Raw genomic sequence first — 12,263 nt, 5'->3', positions numbered from 1 at the left:
CCCTGTGTGTGATAAAGTTTTCTCATTCTTTTCCTCTGTCATGAATGTGATTCAGTAGATGCAAATTTTTTATCAAATTATCAGATTAGATTACTTGACAGTGTAGAAGTACTGCTATTTTTAATCCAACATTCTTCACCTTTTGGCTCGCACAATGCTCTGTGCTTCTTTAAAAGGGCAGGAAGATAAACTGCTGACGTGATACTGTTCATCTACGTTTATATACCTAGACCAAGATTTCTTAAAGTGACTAATAATTTCTTTGAACTCAGTTTGAAGTACTGATTTTCTGAAAGAGCTCAGTAGCCATCCTCAGTGCTGAATCCCTTTAAAGTGGCTACTTTAGATCACTAGTGGCTTTTGAAAATCTAGTTATATTTAAGTAAAATGGTATTGGTACATTAATTTTAGGTAGTCCCTTAGGTGAGTTGTAGGCATGGTGTGAGATTTCTTTCAACAGGTCTCCGTGTTGGTTTGGTGTTCATCACTGAAGTTAGTGGTGGTCTGAAGTGGGATTTCACTGGGAGTGAAACTAAGTCAACAATGAAGAAACTTGAACTCTAGAGCACATGTGTGAAACAAAACAATTTTTGAGTTACTGTGGGGGAGCAATGCTACTTTAAACGTATTAAGTTCTTTGAACCGCTGTGGTTAGAGAGTGCTGCTAGGTATCTTCTTGAAAGTTGAGAATGCAGAGGATCTCAGTAACAGGTTTTTCCAGTTTAGATTCATGAAAGGCCTGACCATAAAATTATAATACTCATGTTATGTCCTTTAGCGTCATGTGATTGCAAGATAAAATCCTGACGTGTTCCAGCTTTTTCACCCCTTTCATAAATAAACGCATGTAAGTCTCGAAATAGCTGCAGTACAGCACATGAAGATCCTTTTTGCTTTCTGCTGTTCCCCCCATTTTTTTGTGCACAAAGGCAGGACTCCTCCGCAGAAAAGAGACATCTTCCTCAACAAAATTCTATCCACAAACCTTTTTGTCCTGCTAAATATTTTGTTTCACTTAAAAAAAAAATAATTAAAAATTGTTCATGTAATTGGCAGTTGATGTTTTTCCAAGTCCTTGTTTTGTGTATTTACTTTTCTGTTAAGCAGTATGCTAGTGCAAGAGACTACATGCCAGTTAGGTTAGCAACACGATGTTTTAGTACTTACTGAGTGCAGAAAGCCCAGAAATCTCATTTATCCATGCCCCAAGCCCCCCCTTGCTTGCCTTCTGGCCTGTAAAATTGCCTAGCCTAATTCTGCAAAGCCAAGAATTTAGGCTTAAACATCCATACCTCTTTATCTTTTTTTTTCCCCAGGCAGTCAATTATTTTAGAAGGCGGTCTGTGTCAGTGTAGAAATTGTTTTATTTAAGAGTAGGAAGTACTTTTGATAGAACATGTCCCTGACACGTTTATTGTTAGGAGGTATGTTGGTATGTGTGTGTGTGTCCGAAATTTTGGACCAAATGCATGGGTTTTTCTATATTGGGAGCATAGAAGTATAAGCCCTGCAAGAAAAACACACTTTAATTGAGGTGAAAACATGAATCTGTATTACCTGACTGTTCTATCACATAGTACGATGACTTTGCTCCGTTCACTGAATTTCACTGGTGTGACCAGCAGCAATATCGGATCATGCCAGCCTTCATTCTCACTAGTAACGTGGCTTATTTTTCTGGGACATTTCTAGTGAGCTAAACTAGCAACTTAGAAGAACGTTAATTGCACAAGTGTGGTAGAAGACAAGGTAATTTGCATTAAAAATACCAAATGTATTTTGAGAATGTCTGAGGGAAGGGTGTGTGCCAGGGTCTGGCATTTTTACTAGCCGCCTAGTTCGTGTGTGCTGTTTATTTCAAGGCGCAGTGGCCTAGGAAGATATATGGAAGTAGGAATTTGGTTTAGACAAATAAGGTGAAACTTCTTAAGCGTTCAGGAGAGAATTTAACTTGGGGAGTAGTAATGCAGTGCGATGGGGGGAACCTTTGCTTTTGCGCCTACCTCTGCTTTAAGGCTGCAGATGTTCTGGGCGACCTTGGCAAATCACTTTCCTTCTGACTCAGTTCTGCATATGAAAAATGGAGATTATGGTACTGACTCATGCTGCAAAACACTCTCAGATCCAAGGATGGAAGACTGTAAGACCTGGGATTTAGTGTGTTTTTATTGTAGCGAGTCTCACCAAATTCAGTGATTTGTCTCTCTCTTTAGTTAGGGTGTGGTTTCAGTTGAGAGAGAGAGGTTTAGGCCCTGTCTGTGTGTGAAAAAAAAAAAAGCAAAAAGCATTATTTAACTTTTGGTTTAGCTTTAATTTATGGTATAGCTAGTACTTTACCAAAACTGTTTGTCCTTATTTAAAAGTCCTAGATGACAGAGAAAACTCAGTGTAGACAAATCCTTCCTGCTGCCTAACATTTGGTTTCTGTGCCCTTTTCCTTGCAAGCATGGTATGTTTTCTGATGCTATTTCTTTTCTTCTCCCCCCCCCCTTTTTTTTTTTTAAATTTTTCTGGGTAGGACTGCTCCTAAACAATGGACTTGAGAGGGCTGGAGGTAGCACAGGGTGTGCTGTCTGTCCGCTGACGTTCGGTCCAGGATGCAGACGGTGCGCAGTGGTGCAAAGGGGCTGGGGTACAGCCCCCTCGCCCCTTCCCGGTAAAGTCCGTATTGCTCGGCTGCATCGGCACACGGTGTCTAAGAATTCCTTTTCTTTTGCCTGTCTCCGGTTACCCCAGCACGGGTGATGGTGAAAGCAGGTGCAAAGTGACAGTGCTAAAAATAGCGATCTCAATAACTGTTCCTACATGCGATGGGGGTATTTCAGCTCCCCTCCCCCTCAGAGATTAGCTTGCCTTGCAGACCCAGGGAGTTACTCCTAAAACATCCAGACATCCCTGCATTTCTTTAAAGAGGCTTTTTAAAGATAGAGGTATCAATCCACTTCAGTTTAATATCGGCACGGAGGAGGGCACCGATTTCCAAACTGCTTTGGTAGAGCAAACATCGCTGCTTGGCCGCTGTCGGTGCTTTGCCGTATGGTTTCACAGCTGACTGAGAGCAGAACGCAAAGGCAACAGTGAGAACTCCATTTCAATTTCTATCTGGAAAACAATCCTTTTTTATCCGGTTCCTCCAATCCTCAACTTCCAAATAATAAGCCAGTGATCTGTTAGCTTTAAAGCTAGATGGAATTAGGGGGTGAGGGATCCCTTTAGCGTATTGGTTTTGGGGGAGGGTGAGGGATATGCATTTGCAAACACAGGTCAGATTTTCTTGGATACTTTGTCTCTGGATTTGAGGCTTTTTTTTAGGTTTCCGACAGGATCTAGGCATTGGCTCGTTGCATGCAATAACACACAGATGTTATTGATTGTAGAAGAACTTTTACAAGTCATAATTAATTTTTTGAAATTAAGCATTACTTAAATGGAAATGTTCTAAATAAAAAGAAAATAAAATTGCTCTCTTCTAGTTTTAGTAAAGAACTGAAGCCAGACAAACTAAACTTATTTTGGATATTCTGCTGTTTCCCTTGGTAACAGTCCTTATATGGGACAACAAAATCTGGCTTTTGTTGACTTCCTCATTATCACTTTCTGATTCTAAGACACTAGATGAATGCTTCAGTATTAAATTCACAAAAGCTGCAGAGTATGATTTACATGTAACAATAACAAAACTTTGGCAGACTGTTTTAACCACAAATTTTAATTTGGAAATAATTGAATTCCTTCTTTTCAAAACTTCTGTGGTTTTGTTTTTGTGTTGTAATGGAAAATTTTGTACTTCTTTATGTCTAACTTGCAGTCACACTGCACTACAAAATCTGTGTATAAGGACAAATAACAATTGAAGTCTCCTTCAAAGGGTGTATATTGAACTCTAAAAATAACCTGGAGAAAAACCTAGCTTTTAACTTTTCTTAGACATGTTGTGATGTAATAAAATTACATTTCAAAAGATGTTCCCTTGGAAGAACGTAAGTAGTTGGTTTTGGTTAGACTTTTGAAGAATTTGCACATACAAGGTAGGTATGCAATTACCGCAAGTATGGGGGTGCACAGGTGCGAGGGGGAGCAGACATGCACCTGCATGTACCAAGGAGGAACAAGTATGTGCAAGATAGCAAAAGATGCTGAATTTAAAAACAAATAGGGTTTTTTTTTCTAATCTTTTAGTGTAAGGAAATTTAGCTTGGGTTTACATTTGGACTGAGATTGTACGTTTAGAATAGGGTATGAGCCTTTCTACTTCCCCTGCTTTGACTCATGTTTTCAGGCTTTCTTCTTGAAATCACAGTTGACAGAGATTGAATGCTGTCAGTTAAAAATCTCTGATTTTCAGTTTCACTTTGGGATTCTTGGAGTTAGTTTAAAATTGGAAGGGATATGACATATCCTCTACAACGAAGGCAGTGTAGCAGGGCTCACTGTAGTGACCCGTGTGCGTCATTGTCAAGTCTGCCAGCGCTACAGTGGCAAAAGCGTACTGCAGGCTTTGACCTCAGGAAAAATGACCAGGTGTGGTACCATGCTTCTGGAAAGTAAAATTCCATTTCCATAAGTATGTATTTTAAAACCTGGTATGGACTGTCCTGAGAAAACAGACCAGGTTCTTTACATAACTGTGGATTTGTCTGTCGGTCCCAGTTGGAGGGCCTGGGACATTGGGTGGGAGACTGGATGCTGCTTCCAGTTGACATTGTCTGTTTCCTACTTAAATAAACTAACAGGGTAAGTTCAGAACAGAGAAAAAAAAAACCAAAACAAAACCTCTTACCTTCAGAAGTGACTCTCCTCAGTACTTGCAGTGTACTTGCAGGGCTTTTTTTTCTCATAGCTTACTAAAGCCCTATAGGGCCCTAAAGCATGTCTCTGCTTTTTTTCTCCCGGTACCCTAATGCATGTGTGTGAGTTTCTTCTGCCTCTTTGTACAGTTACAGACTCCGCATGGCCTCTAGATGTCCCTCCTCCTCTTCGCATAACACCAGCACCAGGCAATGCAAGAAATCCAACTGCACCGCATCCCACTTCTTCAAGGAGTAGACGCTTCTGCATGTCCAACCAAACCAGGTACAGCAATGCAGCCAGGCGCTGCCACGGGAGGATGCGCAGAACTTACCTAGCTTGTGGTTCTGTGGGCAAGGAGTGCAAAGTGCTTTACAGATACTATCCGAGCCTCAGAAAACCCGCGGTGTCGGTGCTCTTGTTGTAACTGGTCACTGATGAGAAAGCAGGTTTGAAAAGGGGAGAGCTATGTCAGAAAAATAGGGTCTCTCAGTTAAATCAAGCACAAGGGACAAGGTCTTCTTTAGTGATATGTACTTATATACTCTGGATCAAGAGGATCTCTTGGGGCAGAGTCAGCTCTTCAGCCTCATGGAAGATGGAAGGAGAGTTTTCTTCCATTTATGAGCTTTTAAGAGCTGTGGTGTTGCTCCTCTGGATCCTGTGGGGAGCCTGAAGATGGTGGTAAGTTTTGTGAGGATGGGGCTTGTCCCCATCTGGGAAGGAGTGGTATTTGTATCTTGTCATAGTAGTGGGCAAAGTCCTCTTGAGATATTTTAAGCTGAATGGGTAAACGCTGAACAAATATTAACTGACCAGAAAAAGTATGCCTGAGAATGTGTATTATGGCTGGCTGCTTTGGTTGAATGCCAGAAGCTCAAAGACCGGTATCACAATGGAAACTGCAGTGCCATGATAACATACAAAAACATTACTCGGGGTTGTGGTGAGATCAACTGGTGTAGTGGAGCTGTACGGGCTTGGACAAATTAATGACCTGGTCTGGTGTTACTGGTGAAGCTGAACTGATTTGCTGTTGGTTGACTTGAAAGAAGACACTGTCTTCTACTTCTTCATTTCCTCACCTGTAACATGCAGGTAATCACCTCCTTTATACTGATGTAACAGCTAAGGAACATTATACTTATATGGGTAAAGCTAAAGGTGAGAATGAGTGCCAGAAAAATCAAGATGCTGCAGCCTGAGATTTTATTCTTTGTTAAATATGTTCAAAAAAATAACACTGGGGGAACAAGTTAGTAAAATTCTGAAGTCTACTACCTCCCGAATAATGGGAGTGGTTGCTAATGAAATGTTAACATCCCTAACTGTGGCATAGACCATTTAGTTGTGGGAAACCCAAGCAAAAGTTAAATCATGGGCATCTCTTCCCTGCGCAGCACTTGGTGAATGACTTGTCCTGCTTCCAGCTCAGTGTTAATGGGGCAGTTACTCTGACTACTTCGTCTTAAAGCTGACTCTGATTAAATGCAACTCTCTGTGTATTTTCAGGTACTAGGAACTTTTGACTGGAAAAGGTGAGGTGAAGTAATCCTCAAGCATTATCCTCTCCTGCTTTTTCTTGGATGAGGTGAGACCGGTTCCTCAGTAGATAACAGGGACAGCGGTTTCTTCTGCTGGAAGCAGTGGTGCGCTTCAGTCATATTGTCCTTCCTTCCAGAGGGAGAGGGAGAGGGAGAGAGCGCAGAGCAGGGCTTCTGCCTTCTCCAGAGAGTGATGAACTGTGGATGCTGGTGAGAGGGTGATCTCAGGGTCCCCTGCCACGTGGAGTCCATGCATCAACAGCCAGTGGGATAGCGTGGAGAAATGTTCAGACATTTGCAGGCAGATTAACTGTGTTCAGAGGGTTGTTGGGTCTGGATGAGTCTCCTCTTTCTGGTAGAACACAGAGGGGTTTAACATACTATGCAATTAAATTCTGAAAAGACTGTTACATCATTTTAGTTTCTACTTTACATCCTAACGGGTAAAGAACTGGGCACCCCACAAAAATCCACTGAAGGGAGTGGTAGGTTTTGCTGAGGTTTCCACATCTGAAGTCTGTGGGTACCCCAGTCTCTTGACTTTGTACCATTAGCTTTAACGGGCACGATGCCATTGCTTTCGAAGTGCGTCAGGACCCACGGTTTTTTTGGAAGACCACCTGTTAAGTGATCTCTATGAAATGCACTGATAGCCCAGTTTCATAAAGGGACAAGCATCCATTCCTCAAGAGCTGCCATTACATTTGTTGCCAGTCTGGTACTCTTGTTATAGTCAGGCTTTATTTATTTAACGAGAGTATCAAACACAGTATCAAGCGACACTTTTCCTTAAATACAGAGCTTGTGTTTGTGACCCTCAGTACAGACATGTTTAGTTTCAGTGGTCCTGTAGACCGGGCATCCATGAAGGTAGGTGGCAGCCAGTAAAGACAAGTTGCAGAAACGTACAGGTCAGTTGGTAAAATGCAGTACAAAAAGGTCTCTTACCTCTTGCTCCAAAATGGTGACAATCACACACAGGTGCATCATCTGGCAGGGGTGCTCCTCCGTGCCCCTGCAGATCTCACCTCTGAGATGAAGGGTTCCTTCTGTCAAGACAAGTTTTTGCAGGATCCCCGCTAATGCAGCGTCTGGGTTTGGGATTTTTCAAGGAGGTCAAGGGGTTGATTGCCCTATTTCCCCCTTATTTCAGTCAATTTATTCCTCTCCTTGTCTTTGCACTCCACACAGATAAGCAGACATCTGTGTATGCACACATTAGTTAAGAAAAAAATAAGTGCCCGGTTGATACTCCTTCCTGCCACCCTGAAAAAGTCAAAAAACCGATCAGTTTTATATATATCTTCATATATATATATATATATATGACATCTATATTAATATATATGTATGAAATTGCTGAAAACAGTTAATTTTTTATAGTTTTGATGAAAATCAAATTGTTCAAAATGAATACAAAAGCTTTAAACAAGAAACACTGGTTTTGTTCACCGTAAAAATGTTTTAGCTACGTGTCGTTTGAGTTGGAAAGAAAAGGTCTTCGGGATGTTGTATTACCTAGCTAGACGTTTTTTGGATAAACCCCTATTGGAGGCTTTCTAAGTGCAATTGTGGTTTGGGGGAAGGCTGAGATGTTGAGAACTAGATGAGCCATAAAAAGCTACATCCCCTCCCATGTTGGAAGTGATGCTTCCAGTTCAAGACTGTGAGACCGTTGAGATGCAGGCTTTGTGGGGAGAGCTTGTGCCATTGCTGGCTGCTCCGTCTCTTTCCTAGAGTGGAGAGTCTCTAGGATTTGTCCCCCCTTGAGCTTTTTGCTAGCAATAATTTACTCTTGAAATACGTGATGTACTAATTCCAAACAAAGGCTGACATTTCTCACAGCAGCCTCGAAAGACTGAGATTCTCATTCTTCATTAAAACTAGCTGGAAGTGAGTATCCAAATCTGCTAGACAGCTTGGTAAATCTTGGTCAAATAGCACAGAAATTAGGTTTCCTGGCCTTATGTATATCTCAAAGAAGCTGGCGTGCACATGCAGCTCTCTAATCAGTTTAGCTCACTTTTGTTTTGCACATCATCTTTCTTTTTATTTTCTTTCCACATTTTCTTCTTCCTCTCATCATCTAGTATTAGTATGGTAAACCCTGTTTTTTCAAACAGGAATTATCTTCCTGTGTGTCTGGACAGCATCTAGATCATTTTGAAAAATGAATATACAGTGCTGATAAAACCCAGCTCCAATATACTCTGTCTTAAAGCACCCGTATGATACGCCCTTGATTTTCCCAGTGCAGCTTTGTTAGGCATTTTGTGGAAGATGACACTTAACTGTATAAATTTTCACTGGTCACTTGAGGATTGTTGCTAAGGAAGAGCTTTCTTGCCATGCAGCCCAAATCCTGCTGTAAACAATCAGTTCTTCTGAAACCCACTCAACTTCCAGCAACAGTAAGTTAAATTAAGTACAGAGTTTTTGGCACGGATGCTGCTGAGTTTAGTGCCTTTAAGGCATACCAATGAGGTTATTAGAGGTCACTTTTGTGCAATTTATTTTTGCTGCTTTTTTTAGAGTGGTATTAAGTATAATAACAGACAAACTCAAGGAGAGAAGTATGTAAATTGTTGTGATATATGAACAGTTTTCCCAGAGAAATTCTGGTTTATCACACAAGCCTGTAAATATGTATTTACAATTTTAAAAGCACGTCTTTATGTCCCTGGTTGTAAATGCTCCGTTTTTAAAGTTTTATAACATGTGTTACTCAACCAAGAGACCACAGCACACAGCTTTATATTGTACCGGTCTATTTGAAGGATCCATTACGGTCTAAGCTGTGGCAGAAGAATATCCACGCCACTGACAAGAAATAACCGATGGTTGCACCAGACTTTTCATCATTTTCCCTCAGATAACAGACACAGTTTTGGGGGGGAGGGTGGGGGGTTTGATTTTTCTTGCAGAAAAAAGAATCAGTTCAAAATGGTGTAATTTCTCTAGAACGACGAGGATGTTTTATTCACAGCAAATTCAGGAAAGTATGCCATTTTTTTTTTCTCCCTAGGCAAAATTTCACAGTTTTGCAGCAAACTTTTAACCTCCCCCGTGCCTGCTGATGAAACGTGAAATTTTGCCCTTGACTGATACCACAAGTTCTTGTGAAGATTCAAGGAGAGGGTGGGAAAAAAGCTCAGGTTTTGCATGTAGGAATTTGCGAGGCTGACACCGGTAGCTCTGCAGTGCTCTCATGACAATGCTGATACTGAGAAGTTTATTAAAAATAAACTGTGTGGAGATGTGGTATTACCTGGTTGATGCTTGGGTTCTGAACATTGCTCTGGAAGACTGAAAGCTCTGTTGTCTGTCCGCCATGTAAAGAAAAAGAACAACAATAAATTAATGTGACAAACCGCATCATGGCAATATTTATTATTAGTTCAGCAAAGGAAGTCTTCAAAATGGAGATCCAATGTTTTCTGGGTCTGAAATGGCTGAATGGTTTGGGTTTTTTTCTGGTGGGTGGCAGGAGAGGAGGAAGGGGATAGAAATGTCACCTTGGTCTATCAAGCTCCATGCATGCAAACAGTAATTACTGCAGACCAGCTCTCCTGACAGCTTCAGACTCTGGGGCTACACGCTTGGATAAGCAGCGTGCAAGCCCTTTGTACTTTGGACTCTCTATTCAAAGCCAACCCTCTTGTTGAAGCATTGCAGCATTGTGGAAGCAACGCAATACAGTAAATTTCAAGGGTTGCTGTCCTCTATTGGAGGGTGAAAGTTTGAGCAGGGCATGAAGTGGGAGGGTTTTTTGCTTCCTAGAAATGGTCCCTGTTTCATTCTTCTCTGTTAAAGGATATGCTCCGTCACACCACCTTGGGGGGGGGAGTTTTATACCTTGTCCAGGGCCATGGGACTTGGCACTTCTGTAAGGGAATCGCTGAGGGTCGGTGGGCAGCCATTCATCAGTGGTGCGTTAATTCAGCCACATTCCTTAAAAACTATCAGATACAACAAACAGGTTTGGGAACAGCTGAAGTATAGGTATTAATATTAATTTCACATAGGCTAAAAATGGCTCTTTCGCCCCAGAAAATCTGAAGATTCCTTATGCATTACGCATCTGACCTGTTAGTAAAAAATCACTGTTGTCACCACTGCATGTCATTGCCTTGCCTGCAGCAGCCTAGCAGTCAGTCAACCTCCTCTTGCAGCGTTGCAGCCTACCTGATTTTTATTAAATGGCATTCAGTTTCAGTTAAGTTTTGAGTGATCAAATTTTGCTGAGCTGTCATTCCTTCCTTGCCTGAGAATCTTCTGAAATATTCTTTAAATAAATAGCTACATACTTCTATTCACCTGTCTGAGCTGTCACGTGAAGCAGCACTAATTACTCATTTTTATAAGAGCTGTGGCTTTTTTGGGAGAAGACTACCTTCAAAAACAGGTAAGGAGAAAAACTTTCTCATAACGAAGCTAGTGCCTTAATACTGTTTACTGTACCACCATATGTATCAGGCTGCTTGCAGCTGGCAGGAGGATGCAGACATGACACTGCCAGTGGCAGAATCCCCTCACAAAATCTCAGTTAGGAAAACTGATGAGGCTGTTTCAGTCTTTGATGGCAGTGCCAATTCTAAGTAGTCCTTCAGGGCTATAGGACGTGCAGAGTATTGTGTATGCTCAGGAAAAAGACCCTTGGTGGACGTGGAGGACACAAGTACATCACAGCTGAGCTCCCCAACAGCTTGTCGTCTCGTATGCAAGATGGGTCAGCTGTGGAAGAACGGGAGAAATAGAAATGCACGTCAAGCGTTGCTGAGTAACCTTTCCCTGGATTATGAACGATGGAGCCTTTCACCTTGGGGTCGTTGCCTGCATCAAGCCAAAGTCACTGCTCGGAAATCGTTGTGGCTGATGACTAGCAGCCCGGGTGACACGAGCAGCGGATGCTCCCAGCTGGCTTGCGCAAGGGTACCAGAGGGCATGCAGAAATAGCGCTGTGCCTTTCGGTGCAAGAGACGTTTCTCTTGGTTTAGGGATGAGCTAGCCTAGGAAGTTGACAGAAGCACGTTCTGGCCTACTGATGGTGAACAATCGACATTTATTCTCCAGCGAAGAAGGGGAGGGGGACAGACAGGTGCTCGGGGGTAGGAGAGAATTTCAAGCTGTGCTGCATTTGTTTTACGACTTGCTTTGCAGCTGCCTTGGAAGAAGAGGCAGTTGTTGAAGATTAGACTGCTCTGGAAATACTATCTTAGATATGAGATACTAATGCAAGTACCCCCCTTTTACTGCTCTGTTAAGTTTTGGGTCCCCTGGACTGCAGCAGGGCTTAGCAGGGTTGGTTTTCTTCTTACTAATTTTTTTTTTTCCCTTGCTTTGCCGGTGTGAATGGCTCTGCAAAGAACTAGGCGAGAGGGTGTTATCGCCAGGCTCATCTTCTCCTCACCCCTCCAGCTGAAGCTCTGTGGAATAGACTGTTTGGGGACCAGCATTACATCAGAAAATTTGTACTATAAAACATATTGCTTGTTATTATACTCACATCCTGTCCTTTACACAATATATTTATACATTATCTCTTATACATTGAATCTTTCTATAGCCAGAGTGCTTTAACTGATGGACTCCCTGAACTTCATTCTTTGGTTTCTCTATTAAGTGCAGTGCTAAGGCTTACCTAGGGTGTATCGATTTAGGAATGCATCTTAATTTAACCTTGAGCAGTGAAATACCCAGACTATTTCCTTTAGCACTCTGTCCTAGTAGATAATGTCTGTATCTGAGTTCAGCTTCTCTTTGCGCCTAGCACCAACTGATTAGAGTCCGTTCATAGTTGGTATTTTTTTTCTACAAAGTTATTTATGCGTTAAGCAAGCCATACTTCAGTCCATACTTCACTCTTACTTTTGACAAACTATCTGACGAATTCTCTAAGTCTTTCAGAGTAGGACTTCCTCTCTCTGCACC

Source organism: Haliaeetus leucocephalus, unplaced genomic scaffold (assembly GCF_000737465.1).
Source record: "Haliaeetus leucocephalus isolate CR32 unplaced genomic scaffold, Haliaeetus_leucocephalus-4.0 Scaffold556, whole genome shotgun sequence".
In the NCBI taxonomy this organism is placed as follows: domain Eukaryota; kingdom Metazoa; phylum Chordata; class Aves; order Accipitriformes; family Accipitridae; genus Haliaeetus; species Haliaeetus leucocephalus.
This window is presented reverse-complemented; position numbering follows the sequence as displayed.